The following is a 13,257-nucleotide window of genomic DNA, read 5'->3' as shown; positions in this document are numbered from 1 at the left end:
AGACATGCATTAAAAAGACTTAAAAAAGAGTGTATCTTATAACATTTGCCTTAATATGGACTAACAAGACAACCTCTTGACAACTACTAAATGGCTTATTACATTATAATTATATAATGGTACCATAGCATGGTTAAAGACCCTTAAATGAGATGGTTGGGTAATATATTGTGAGTTCATGAGGGAGTTCTAGCAACAAGGCATGTCCGGCCTTGGGATGAGATGGTAGTGAACATTAGAACTCATTCTTGGAAAAAAATGGAGCTGTTTTTTTTTTTTTTTTGGAAAGGAGGGAAAAAACAACAAAGTTTAAAAAGCGTTTAGGTGATGGGGAGCGTTAATTAGACTAGTGTCCAATAACTAACTACGTATACTACGTGAGGTGGGTGGCAAGAAGCGGGGGCAAGAAGAAGGGGTTGGAGCTCTGAGAAAGGTGAGCTTGTGCCGCATTCCAAGCAAGCCAATATTCTGCGCAGATTATCGAGTGAAGGAGAGTGAAGACCTTCTAAGAGAGCCAAGCATGCAAGCCTTGCCAAATTAGGCAAGGCAAGGAAGAGAGAGAAGCTTGCATTGGGTTAAGATCAAAACAGACAGAGCATGGGCAGCAATGCAGGTGACCAAGCGCTTTGTGGACGCTGTATTTGCACTTCACGGAGTATGGCTGGCAAAGGCGATGCGATGCAAATCTGCAGCTCCGAGCTCATACACAGTCTCTCTCTCTCTCTCTCTCTCTCTCTCTCTCTCTCTCACACACACACACACACACACACACACACACACACACACACACACACACACACACACACATTAATCTTGCTTCCTTTTCTAGCACAATTAAGCATCTTAATGAATTGATATGAATCAATCTGAGCTCATCATTAATCTTGCTTCCTTTCTCGCCCAATTAAGCACCTTAATAGTGAAGGGCTCTGTTATGTTCCAAAGGTTTTCATGCTTATGTAAATATTGAATGCTTGCAATAATCAAATAGCTTTTTGGCATTGATGAGTCTTGATGATTGAATGCTACTTTCAACCTTTTGGCCCATTGGCTTTGATTTTTCACCAAAGTAAATTGAGGTTAGAGAGGTTACTATTTAAAGTCTTTTGGACAATTGACTCACAGGAATGAATGAGCTAAGAGAGAAGAGAGATGAGTTGAGAAAAGTGCTAAAGATGGAGGAAGAAGAAAAGGCAACCATACAAAAGGATCTAGTTGCCCTAACAAGAAGACTAGCGGAGATCGATGAGAGCCTCTCTCGAAAATATGCTTATAATAGTGAGTACGAGAAAACCATCGAGGAGGTGGAGGCTGCCTACTCAATTGTAAGTCGTTTGAAAGCTCTCTTTGTCTCTCTCTGTCTCTCTCTCTCTCTCTCTCACACACACACACACATGCATGCACGCACGCATGCGCGCATGTGTACAAAAGCATGTACACATGTACATGTGCATGTGCGCATGTGTGCATGCGTAAACACACACACACACACACACGTGCACACACACACACACATTGTTTTTAGCATATTTAAGCTTTATATGCCCTCACGGTTGTGTCTCGCATACTTCCAATAGGGTAGCTTCCAAATAAGCATAGGGCTCTTTGTGAATGTAATGCAAGTACGAAGGCTCCGATCATTTTATTGATAAATTCCATTGTATTTTACTTGCAGATAATGGAGAGCTCACAAACCTTGTTGCATGTTCTTAAAATGGAGGCTACTGAAATTCTCAATAAGAATTAATCTTATGTTTTGCTATGTGATTGTCCACACATATTAACAAACACAAACTTGCAATTTTTATTGTAATTAGCTTCCTAATATTATACTCTTGTATTTTTACATGTGATTGTCCACACATATTAACAAACACAAGCTTGTAATTTTTATTATAAGTATATTATTATTATTATACTCTTGTATTTTTACATGTCAACTCACTTTTTTTAAAGTTTGGTTAATAGTCAGCTCTGGTACCTTATGATTTTTGCTTTTGCATTTGAAATTTGAACCTTGTAATACATTATGAACACCATAAGAAGGAAAATAAACCTCGTAAATTTAGAGATTGTAGTATCTTTGGTGAGGTGAACTCTCATTGACTCCACTAACCTGATCAAATGAATTGTGTAAAAATTACTTAAAAGTCCAAATGGATTGGTGGAACCTTGGTTCATTCTCTACTAAGTTTCCCTTAGCAAATAGTTTGCCTTTTCTTAGCACATGCACGAAGTGTTATCCCTCCTAGTAACAACTCATGACTACTCTTCTTGCAAAATGAGACCATGCCAATTATCAAATTATCTCATGAGAATAAATAATGTTTATCAATACTTACATTTGTTTAAATATTCTATATTAAATTTTGAGATACCTTATCAAGTTATACAAACTTCTAGATATAGCACCATTGAGAGATTTGTCTCTTGGGTATTTAAATGTTGGCTACTTCGTGAAAGGCTATAACTTTGGTTTCTGTTATGCTTGAAGGTATGTAAGAGCTTAAAGCTAGCACCAACTCTCACACAACTATGTTATTAGTAAACTTAGCTAAGACCAAAATGTTTTATTTACTAAAATTGTTATAAGCTTCTTAATTACTACTATAAGCTGCCCAACTAGTCAATGGCTTATACCTCCTAGATATAAAATCAAGTCTAAGTGTAATGAAACAATTATATTTGCATATGCACATGTATGGGTTTGGGCCTAGGAACATGGATTTGGGGCATGGGCATATTGATTAACCAGGGTGAAATGACGAGGCATTATATAAGTGATCTTGGTCTAGGCGATTGTACCTTTTTGACCTTTTTAGATATCATTTAATATGATAGACATATTGTGCAGAATCAACAAATCTTGGTGCAAACTTAAGCAGTGAGTGGTTCTTGATTAAAACTTTCCTATTCTTGATCATTTCTTTGTAAGAATTATGTTTCTTAAAGGGAAATTTGTAAAACTGTAAGAAAACCAAGAAATGTTACAAAGTTTGATGCAAGGTAAACACAACTCTAGTGTTCTTGCTTAATTTGATGCAAGTAAGCAAGATTATTGAATCTTTTTGGAAGTAATGTAAGATTATTGCAATACTTGCTGGTTTGAAGTGGTCATGATAATTTCTTGACCAAGAAAGAGTTTCCAGCAATGATCTATATTAACCAATGTGATCAGTGCAATCAATTTGGGTGAAGTTTGATCTCGTATGCATCATTTCCAAAAAGCAAACTACGGTTGCATAATAGTGTGATTGTTAAATGCATCTATCTTTTGCAAAGATGGAGGCACACACTTGTAGAAAGCTAAACCCTAATAGTTGTTGCAAAATTACAACCATGTTGGGATTTGAACCCAACCCTCTGGTGCAACTAGTGCACAGGCACTACTCAGGGTTCCTAAGTACATACAACTATTAGTAACAATATTGAAGGCAAATTTGTAGTTTATAGTGTGGTGTAAAAGCTTACAGTTTACAGTGAGAACACACAAAGTATACACAGATTTACAATTACAAAGATGTGGAAGCATTTCAAACTCTAAACTGAGTGGCCATTACCCTTGCTTCTTAAAGTAAAGCTCCAATATAGTGAATACTTGCAAGCTCTAGTGTGAAGACTGTAAAAAAAATTCATCCACTAGCAGTGAAGACTTACAAGTTGGCAAGCATACTTATGGGCAAGCAAGCAATGACACACATGATGGCACATAATAAAAGGCTTCTTTTACAGAAGGAGCTTGACTATTTGGTTGGTGTCATCTCCACCAACCCCACTCATCCTCACAAAGGACATAAGGGGTTATTGTGCTCTAGGTTAGAATACAGTGAGAAACCCTACATTTCACTAGTTGAAAAAAAACTCACTTTCAGCTTAAAAACTCACAACTGTTGAGGATATAGTCATCGGTGATGTCCGCGGGGCTACATTGATAACTACCATTGAGAAATTATGGATAGGCAGAAGCTTATGCCAAAGCTAAAGGGTGTGAGGGCTGGACAGTTCACTTGAGGTATAACAGCTATAATAAGTGTTGCATGATATTGAGTGTGTGAGGGTCTAAGCATAGACCATTCATTGCTTCATCGCCTTTCGACTTAGCTCAGATTTTGGAAGATCTCTTAGGACATCTTTCTTTGCTATGGTTTCATCTAGTCCTCCTTGTGAATTCTAGGTCATAACTGTAGATGCTATACTTTTACTTCTATGGCCAAAGACTGATAAGAAAAAAAAAGCTTACTCATCATGGAGATGTCCATTTCTTGTAGTGTTCGCGAGAGACATAATCTTTGCACTGGCTCAATAAGGGGTCTATGGTGCCTTTAGTAGGGAACTAATAAGAAGATTTTCTACCTCAATATCAATTCACATGAAATCATTAGGAGCCTATTCTACAACAAAAAGAATGACTCTCTTATCATGCAGGTAGGGGAAGCCATCACTCACTTGAGTGCAAAGGGAGGCTTAGCTCACCAAACTTTAGCAACTTCATTGCCTTGCATTTAGTGCAAGCAGCCTGAGCAAACACAGAGATGCAGTTGGGCATTCTTGATGTCTGAGGAGGACTCTTTGGAGCAGAGGGACTCTTTTGAGCTCAGCTCAGTAGCGCAGACTAGCAGCAGCCGCATCACAAGTGAGGTTCTAAAGAAGCTCGACTCAGCAGCGCAGTTTTTTTTTAAAATTAAAAATAACAAAAAAAAAGTAAAAAAAAATCAACACCTCTTCTTTTCCTAAGGTTCAGCAGCGCGTGGAGTAAAAAAGACACTATACGTGAAGAGAAGGAGAGGAGAAAATAGAAATACAAGAAGGGGGCTCTTATTTTCATTAATTTTACTAATCATCATCATCCTCATCTTCATCATCATGACATATATAATCTTAAACTTTACAAATACAAAAAATTGCAATTCATACTATAATACTTGGTAAAATTACATAATTGTATGAGTCCAAAAAGATCATATATACAAAATAAAGCATAATGAAAATCTATGGACATCGAGGGGTCCACATCTCACACATTTTGAATATTATTGTCCCTGGCAGCTTCACACTCTTCTCGCATATTTCCATTACTTCTTGCTTGCACATTTGTATAGTTTGCAGTAACCAGTTTGTAGTAACATGATCCTTAAACACATAAAACTAATACAAGTGAAAATTAGTTTTGAAAAACCAAAGAGGTTATGGTTTTAAGAATGTACTTACTTGCCATGTTTGCCAAGCATAGCCTCCAAAAATAACAATCTATCCTTCGTCTTACACCCTTTCAAAGAGAGCTTCCAAACCCTGTTGTAATGCAAAATCATATTCATCCTACATAGGGAGATAGTTCACTGCTTCCAGCTATGGACATATAAACAAATGAACATTGATTTTATGTTGTTATAAGGTAAACTTTTTTTCCTTAAAATATAAGCTATAGTTTGAGGCAATATACTTACAAAGATTGTTGGGGTATCTACTCCTCCTTCATGTGTGACATCGCGCTGTAAGTTGTTTTCCATCTATCCATGCATAAACTTAAATACTTAAAACTCTTATCCATGCATAAAGCGTACATATGCATGCATGTATATTAGATCTACGTGCATAACCTTCATGAGTTATCGGCATGCTTAGGTAGCACCTGGAGCTCCTAGTGCATGCCGGTAGCACCTGGCATGCATTGGGAGCTCCAAGTGCATGCCGATAGCTACTTAGGCATGTTGGTATAGCTACCGACATGCTTAGCTAACACTCGGCACGTAATGGGATCTCCTGGGGGATGCCAGTAGCTACCAGCATGCATAAGTAACACCCGGTTAATGCATAAGCCTTATGCATAAGGCTTGTGTATATTATGCATATGCCTCATGTATACTATGCATAAGGCTATGCATTCATAGCCTACATAAGACTATGCATAAGCCTCATGTATTAACCTTATGTATAAGTTACCACATACATGAGGCTTATGTATTAGCCGTATGCATAAGCCTAATACATAAGCCTCATATATGTGACTTATGCATAAGGTTTATGCATGAGCTTATACATAAGCCTCATGTTTGTGGCTTATGCATAAGGTTGGCATGAGGCTTATGCATATGACTTTATACATGAGGCGGCTTATGCATAAGCTACATACATGAGGCTTATGCATATGTCTAATGTATAGGCCTCATCATGCATGAGGCTTATTCATATGGCTAATGCATGCATAAGCTTTATGCACTCATAGGTATTAGCCTCATGTAAATGTAAATGCATGAGGCATATGGCCACCTCTTGGGAGATGCATAGCTCTCTCTAAAGTCTATGTATAGAGGCTTATGGCTAATGCATAAGCCTCATACATAAGCTCTATACATGAGGCTTTATGCACAAGTCTCATGCATGTGGCTTATTCATAAGCCTCATGCACGAGGCTTATGCATATGGCTAATACATAAGTCTCATGCATGAGACTTATGTACTAGCCTTATGCATGAGGCTTATGCATATGGCTAATGCATAAGCTTTATGCACTAGCCTCATGCATGAGGCTAAGTCATATGGCCACCAACGTAAAAAACTTATTGACTCTTTTCCCCCCCCCTTCTCATTGAAGCTTAACTTTAACTCTAGCTTCTACATAGAAACACTAATAGAGAGCTTTGATGGAGAGCTCTCCATCAAAAATCTCTATTAAAGTTCAATGAAGAAAAGAAAAACTTTAAAGAGAGAAAAGAGAAGGGAAATACTCACAATAAAGCTTTCATGGAAATCTTGTTTGCATAGGAGATGAAGGAAAAGAGATCATTGCTGTTCCATTCACAACTGATTCAGATGCACTTCTCTTAAGTAGTACACTCCTCGATGGCCTATAGATGCTGGACATGTATTTATTCTCATGCAGATGCACTAACTGTTTCCATGCCATAGATTTAGCATGACACTAAGCTTTGGCATGCTCAGTTTGGTCACTTAAATTTTCCATCTCTTCTGCAGTTAAAACATCAAGCTATGGCTCATGAGATGCGCTATAGCCATCAATTATTTGATACATTGCTACCTTTGTTTGGTACTTGTACGGACTTCTCTGAGCCCGACTTAACCTCCTACTATGCAGCTCATCAGGAATTTCAGCTATTCAAAAATATACCTATTGCTCCGGATTAGCAACCCTTGAATTTGGATTCCTTAGGTGATGCATTAATTGAAGAGGATGTAACTCTTCATGATTCTCAGTGGATTCTATGCTGGCTCTGGGCTACTTTGCATGACAACAAGTTGCTTGAACCTTTGCCATCATGAAGGACACAAGCTACCTCTAGACATGCATCTCATTTTGTCGACACAGCCCTTATCCTAACTGCGCTGAATGAGAAACTGTTTTCTCACTTTGATGCTTTGGAGGATGATAATTAGGTTTCAACCATATGTTCAGAATTGGATTCCATTACCAGAAATGATACATGGGAGTTATGTGATCTGCCTATTGGGGCAAACGTACTATAGGGCACCAAGTGGTTGTTTAAGCTGAAACAGAAGCTTGATAGCTCAGTTGATCGGTATAAGGCTCAAATAGTCACACCAAGGGCTATGTCTAGAGGGAAGGCATTGACTATGATGAGACTTTTGCACCTACATCACGTATGATGACCATTTGGACTCTGGTTGCATTGGCTGTGCATAAAGGTTGAAACATGCATCAGTTGGATGTCAACATTGCATTTTTGAATGGTGATCTGCAAGAAGAGGTTTATGTCACAAAACCTCCTAGCTTTGTTCAATAGGATGCAGAGCATCAGGTATGTAGATTGCATAAAGCACAATATGGCCTTAAACAGGCTCCTCGTGCTTGGTATCAAAAGATACATGCATACTTACTCTCTTTCCTATCATAATATCCCCACTGAAAGCACTCTTTATGCATGGAAAGGGATCATCTCCTTCTCCTCAATCTTATGTGGACGATCTACTCATGAGACAGGCCCTGACAAGGGGCACATTGCAACTTTCATCGTGCTGACCTCTAGAATACATTTGATGTTTTTGACATGCATCTTCTACATTATTATTTAGGTATCCAATTTGTTCTGACATGGGTCTTCTGCATTATTATTTAGATATCTAGTTTGTTCCGACTCAAGGGGGCATCATGTTATCTCAACGAAGATACATTTATTAGCTCTTGGAACACTTTCAAGTTATAGATTGTAAACTTATTTCTACTCTTATTAAACCTAGTCTCCACCTGTCAACTAAGGATTCTTCTGAGCCTTTTGATGTAGTCACCTATTAGCAAGCCGTCGGGTGCCTTATATATCTATGCAATACCTATCTAGATGTTTAGTATGTAGTGTCACAATTGAGCAGGTTTATGCATTATCCTAGCACTCGGCATTGGCAGGCAATGAAACATGTCTTCTGCTACCTCCAAGGCACTTAGCACTATGCATTGTTTTACAACAATAAGTCTTCTTTATGCTTATCTACATACACAGACAGTGACGGCAGAATGTTCCGACACAAGAGTGTCAATCAATGGGGATACTGTTTCCTTCTTGGTAGCTCATGCATCTCATGGCTCAGCAAGAAGAGGTTGACAGTAGCCATATCCAGTTGTGAAGTCGAATACAGGATAGCATTCACAGCTAATGTGGAATGTGTCTGGCTCCGCCATCTCTTGGCTGATCTTGGTATCAGACATTAGTTTGCTATCACCCTTTACACTAACAGTCAAAGCGCATTAACAGTTGTGAGGAATCCAGTATTCCATGTACGGACAAAACTCATTGAGGTGCATTATCACTATGTCAGGGAGGAACAGTTCCATGCTAGAGAGATAGCCTTGACCTACGTGCCGACACAGGACAATGTGGCAGATGGTTTTACTAAACCCCTTTATAGGGACAAGTTTGAAGCTTTTCGACAAGCTCTAAACTTATTACCTCTACTAGGGTAGTCTACTACACCCTGTATCAGTTCACACCATTCACTTTAGAGGGGTTTGTTAGCCTTCTGCCTCCAAGAAGTTCAGGTGTGAACAAAGTTGATCGCGGGAAATTTTACCCTATTTTGGCAGGGGTTTTTCCCTGTGAGAACACATCCTTAGTGTGTTATCAGCCACTTAGCCCTGTAAGAGCTACTAGTACAATGTACTCCACATGCTCCTATCACAATCTAGTACATCTTAGCTATCGCTATTGTCTCAGTTGCTCTCTAACCTTATGTGCACGTCTTGTTTGTGAGTCTGTGCAGAGCATCTCCTTTCACATTCAATAAAGAAAATATGCATATTTGCTAAATCTATCAACAATAGTCCAAATCATATCATTATGGCTTGAAGTCATGGGAAAACCAGTGATAAAATCCATGGCAATCTATTCCCACGAGCGTTAGCTAGAAGAGGCATAAGCAAACTAAATTTCTTACCCTTGTAACTTTTCACTTTATGACAAACATCACATTCAAAAACAAATCTAGCTACATCAGGTTTCATTTTAGGCCAATAGAATTCACTAGATATGGTCTAAAATGTAGATGGAACACCTCGATGCCCCGTATAAGGTGGTTGATGTAACTTCTCTAGAATAGAACATCTAAAGGGTCAAGTAATGCATAATCTTTTCTGGAAGAAAAGATATCCAGAATCATAGGAATACTCAGCAAAAGGGTTTTAATTATTTTCTCAAATGTCACTAAAGTCAAGGTCTTGGTCGAAAGTCTCATACATAGAGTTAGAAGATGTATTCTCAATCAAAGAAATATTTTGAATGATAGGTCTCCTACTCAAAGTGTCAGTAAACAACATTTTCTTTACTAGGTTGGTATTGAATAATAGGCTGAAAACTTTGAATAAAATCTGCCCATTTAATTAGTCTATCAGAGATAAGTGGTTGAGAAAGAAAATGTTTAATACTCTATTAATCAGTTTTTATAAGAAACTTTGAGACCATCAAATAAGTTTCTAATTTTTTAATGCATGGACTATAGCAGACAACTCTTCATCATAGGTGCCATACTTACTTTCAGCAGGATGAAATTTCCTACTCTCAAAAGCAATAGGATGACCATCTTTCATTAATACAGCACCAATGCCCTTACCATTAGCGCATCAATTAAAACCACAAAGAAAGGACATGAAAAAATCAAGTAATTGTAACATAGGTGCATGAGTAAGTGCATATTTTAATGCAAGAAAAAATTTCTCCTAAAGTCCAGTCCATTCATAAGGTTTGGTTTTCTTGAGTTCAATAAGGTAATGTGCCTTATATGCAAAATTACGGAAAAACTTTTGATAATAGCTACACAACCCTAGAAAAGATCGTAACTCATGAAGATTCTTAGGTCATGGCCATGACGTAATAGTTTCTATTTTCTTGGGATCAACATAGATTCCCTTAGTAGAAACTATTCGTCCCAAATACTCAATCTCACTCTGGAAGAAGCTACTCTTTTCATGATTAAGATAAAGTTCATTTTCCTTAAGCAAATTGAATACAATTTCCAACAAGCGCTTTTTGTTCTCTTTTTCGGACTATCTAAAAACTAAGATATCATGAAAAAAGACAACCACAAAGTTTTGATGTGGCCAAGAAAAATCCTATTCATCATATAGCCTAAACGTTTTGCGGGCGGGAGCATTAGTAAGACCGAGTGTCATCACTAAAAACTTAAGTGAGTTCTAAAAGTAGTTTTATAGATATCTTGGTCAGCCATTCTTACTTGATGATATCTGCATTTAAAGTCAATTTTTCTAAAGATGCTAGCTCCTCTTAATTTGTTAAGTAGATCATTAATTCTAGGAATTAGAAATCTAAGTTAACCAAAATTAAAAAAGTTTTCTCCCTCTTCCTCAATGTCCTTTTTGCCTACATATGACTCAAAAGTGGCTGACCCTTGCTTTAAAAGTAATTGTGCAATAGACAAAGCAAGATTCTTCACTTTCTTAGTGCAATTATACTTTTGGTTTTGAAAAGCATCCTTTACTTTAAAATGATAAGGAATCATGTCAAGATGAAGAGCATGTGCAAGACATTCAGAAATAAAATCATGTGTACTACCATCGTCATGCAAGATTGTGATTCTTTATCTTGAATTTTTCCTTTCATTTTTAAGTAAAGTGTGTGGTGAAAAAGAATGAGGATGATCAGATTTACCATTGAACTCATTATTTACCATCAAACTCTGGCTCATAGTTGTCATCACAAGCATCATCACTGTCTCTAGTGCCAGTGTCCTCATCACCATCCGCCATGTTGAGTCAAGAAATTGGCTTCTTGTTTTTGCTCGGATACTTATCACAGAATAGTTCCCCTTTTGATGGCAAGTGTAACATCAGATTTTCTTCACTTTTTCATCTCGATTCGTCGAATCTGGAACATCTATTCTCTTTGGTTCTCCACTTGCTCCATTGCTTTATTGTTGGTGAATTGCTGGTTCCTTTGATCTTGACCCTTAAAAAAAGGTCATTTGAATGAAGAACGCTTGTCAAAACCACTAGAAGACGTCGAAGCTTTGGAGAATTTAGAAGTATAATTCCCCTGTGGGAACCTTGGCACACCATTTTTCTTTTCACAATTCAAAGTAAGAGATTTAGCAGATATGCAAGAGTATGAGGATGAAACATATTGACCTCCCCTCTAATCTTTGGATTTGATCTTGAAATAAACTTCCTTTCAAGAGTATAAGGTTCCCCAAAGCATGAAGTTAATTCCACATTTCCAATGCCTTTGATGGCATAGGATGCATTATTAGCACACAAAACTGTTCCACCTGATGAAGCATCACACAAGGAATCAAAGTACAATTCAGTATCTAACAAGGGCAGACAAGAGGTAGGTAGATCACTACATGGTACTGTCAGTGCATAGCCATCATGTGCAAAATTGGCTTCCTCTACATTGTCACTTATAGCAGCAAGTCCTTGATACTTCTTCTTTTTCTCACTCTCGTTCCACTTCTAACAGTCTTCTAAAACATGACCAGGTTTCTAATAGTAATTGCATCTCTTCTTCTTCTCAACTAGCTTCTCTCTCGGCTTTGCGTTATCTGATTGCGGGCCGGGGCAGCCACCAAACACCGCGGGCTGGATAGCTACCAGCCGGACAATCGCCCTAGCCGCGCCAAGCTGGAGCAGCACTACAGAATGTTAGAGCTAGCACACCAGTTAATATGTTATTACTTATGTAAATCAGCTGTGCTCAGAGAACGAGGGTATCTTTGTATCGCCCTATGACTGTGAGTTAAGCAATATAAACGGATGCAATCAGAACTCTATAAAGGTTGTTGTTACTGTATTATCTCTTTGGAATAAAAGAAGATTATTATGTATCATCTCTATATATTTGTCAACTCTGTCTATCTTTCTGTATAATCGTCTTATCTAGTATTATTGCCAGTGAATCTGTCTGTTAAGTCTCTTGTGTTTCATGTAGTAACAATCAATCATCCGCACAAGTCGATTAGTCTTTGTAGTCGGTTCCGTTATGTAGTCGCTTGTAGTCGATACGGTTGTGTCTATCATCTTGTGCCTGATTCGTATCAGACTACTGTATTGCTGTGCACATAACCAAATGTTGAAATATACAAGTGAATAGGGTGTGTGCAGGAACAAGCCCTTGGTTAGAGGCTGTAAAAGAGGATGTGTAAATGTGAAAGAACCTGTGAAAAGGTGAGAAGAATCTATTGGGAGAGAATAAAGGGTAGCATGAGAAGATTTAGGAAGTGTGGAGATATTCTGGGAAAAGTGAAGAGGTGGAGAGAATCAGGGAAAAGAGGTGGAGTGAATCAAGGAGAAATCAGTGGGATTTGATGCCTGGATGTAAACTCTATAAATTGAGGCATTGCCCTAATGAGAATTTGCTAGTTTTTGATTATCCATGCCTACATTAAGCTATTTGCTAATTACTTACTAATTACGTCTTAATTATTTACTAATTACTCACTAATTATATCTTAATTATTTGCTAATTACTCACTAATTACGTCTTAATTATTTACTAATCACTTTGTTAATGATGTTGATTCTAGTGTTTGATCCACCATAGCTCATCACATTGCTCTAATTTCAACATGGTATCAGAGCCATGCCTAGAATCCATCATTTTGTGAGCCCATTATCTTGCTAATCATTTTACTAATTAGGATTAGTAGAAAATTATAAATTTTCCTCTTTTTTCAACTCACCTCTGTACCCCCCAGCCAGTTGGAGGAGTTCATTCTCCTTGCACACTTAAAATTAGGCCTAGTGCTTCTAACCATAGCTAGCCATAAGCCTTGTGCTCC

At 37.8% G+C, this 13,257-nt stretch overlaps 1 pseudogene across 1 annotated transcript; it reads left to right on the top strand.

Annotated features, from left to right (window-relative positions):
* Nucleotides 1-447: 447 nt before the first annotated feature.
* On the top strand, nt 448-1,747 carry LOC147642295 (microtubule nucleation factor SSNA1 pseudogene; annotated as a pseudogene). Its single transcript, XR_015267087.1, has 3 exons — nt 448-709; nt 1,126-1,325; nt 1,676-1,747. The product of XR_015267087.1 is annotated as a microtubule nucleation factor SSNA1 pseudogene (transcript).
* Nucleotides 1,748-13,257: the final 11,510 nt, after the last annotated feature.

Source organism: Cibotium barometz, chromosome 1 (genome assembly GCF_041138505.1).
Source record: "Cibotium barometz isolate CiBa-2024 chromosome 1, ASM4113850v1, whole genome shotgun sequence".
Taxonomy (NCBI): Eukaryota; Viridiplantae; Streptophyta; class Polypodiopsida; order Cyatheales; family Cibotiaceae; genus Cibotium; species Cibotium barometz.
The sequence above is the reverse complement of the archived record's forward strand: the minus strand, read 5'-3'. Positions and strand labels throughout refer to the sequence as shown.